The sequence below is a fragment of the Euphorbia lathyris genome, chromosome 2 (genome assembly GCF_963576675.1).
Source record: "Euphorbia lathyris chromosome 2, ddEupLath1.1, whole genome shotgun sequence".
In the NCBI taxonomy this organism is placed as follows: Eukaryota; Viridiplantae; Streptophyta; class Magnoliopsida; order Malpighiales; family Euphorbiaceae; genus Euphorbia; species Euphorbia lathyris.
In genome coordinates, this window is record NC_088911.1 from 15,084,404 (window position 1) to 15,086,313 (window position 1,910).

A 1,910-nucleotide genomic window follows, 5' to 3' on the forward strand; every position below is an offset into this window, starting at 1 on the left:
GCGCCCAACTGAAGTTGGGCGTACGCCCAACAATTATTTTATAAAAATAATTGTACTTGTATATATATGTATATTATTGTCTAATATGTTTATAAAAATTATTTTTTAATCCTATAACTATTTATTATGTACTATATATTTATTTATTTCATGTTGAAATTTAATTCGTTTGGATTTAATATTATAAAGTAGTATATATGTATATATATATGGTTTTTGGCTCATTTGAATTATGTTAGTTATCATTGAGTAAAACTATTTTGGAGATTAAATGTTATTCTTCCCATTTATAAACTTCGTTCATTGTTTTTACATATTTTGAATTAGAATAAAAAGGTATTATATTTAGTATTCTTTTTCACTTTCTTTGTTATATCATATAATATTTCTTACTTATTTTCATCTATAGATATATCCCTATTTTTAGATAAAACTATGTATATATGTATTTCTATTTTATTCTTGTATATATGTATATATTCCAAATGTGTTTTACTTGGTGAATTTTGGTTTAATTGGTTTATTGTTGTAATTATGATAATGTTAAAGGTTAATTGAGTGAAAAGGGGAAAGTAAAATCACAAAATGAGAGTTTAATTTGCTTATTTAAACTTAAAGTTTTCTAGATATTCCTAAAGTGTAAATAACGTTTTCTTGACATTTTTAAACCATTTCTTAAAACATTATGTTTTAAAACCTTAGTCCGTTCCAACGATGGATTAAGCGAACCTTGTAATTAAAATAGCTTTTAATCGTAAATAATAGAGTTTTGAATCGTGTTCTTAAATGATTTGTACAAAGTAAATTGACTTGTATGCCTAACCACGTTTTCGGGTTAAAATTCTTTATTCCACGTCTTCAAATGCTCGAGTCGTTCCAACGGCGGTTCGAGTAGAGGCCACATAAATAAACGGGGTTTTGAAACGTACCTAAATCGTTCCAACGGCGATTAAGGTACGAACCAAGTAAATAAACTCGTTTTCGGGGAGTGAGTTTGGTGTAGAGTTAACATGTGAATCGAAGCATAAGACACACTGTAAAATAAATCAATTCTCCCTTCTCCCCCTCTCTCCTTTATAAATTTATGCAAAATGGGTGATTCTTTACCAAAATGGTTTTCAATAATATATGCTCAAAACGGTTTCAAAACGAGAAAGAAAAGGTTTCAAATGAATTTTAAACTTAAAGAAATATGCGATTAGTCCGTTATCGCCTAACACGCTGAGTAGGAGGCTGGTGGTTCATAATCGGGCGATGTCGGGGTGTCTAGTAGCCTTTCTCCGGAAAGGAGCTAGCCTTCTCGGCTCGTACCTAAGTTTTCCGAACCCTCACCGGTCTCCCGCAAGGGATCGGTGTTCATTTTCCCATTCGTGGGTGGCGACTCTTCCATACTCCGAGCTCTGGTCCTGCCGAGCAGCTTGATTCCACGATTGGTTGCTTTCGGCGCCAATCACCGCTTACGTCGCCATGAGGTGTCCACCCCCCGGTCCGCCCGGGAGATTAGGCCGCGGCACCTCGTCTAACACCTGTCCAAGCTTCTTCTTCTCTGTTAACTTGTGACGATTCATAACAAATTAATAAATTATCTTTTCAATGCAATTCATTTTTACTGTTGTTATTTTCAAGTATGATCTAGCGATATTCTTAAAAGTAATAAATTTGGTGTTTTCATAAAAAAACCTTTTTACACAAATCATATTTCCATGAAAACTTTGTTGATCACTTAATCAAATTAGGATTTATATTTGGTATATGCGAGACCACGATTTATCAAATATAAAACACCAATTTGATTAAGGTATGCAATCTTAGACCGACCGTGGAAAGATTGTCTGCAGTTCAAAGCCTAGTAATTGAATTAATCGATAACTTGTTACACACTGATAATCTAATCAAAGTTATAAGTTGCT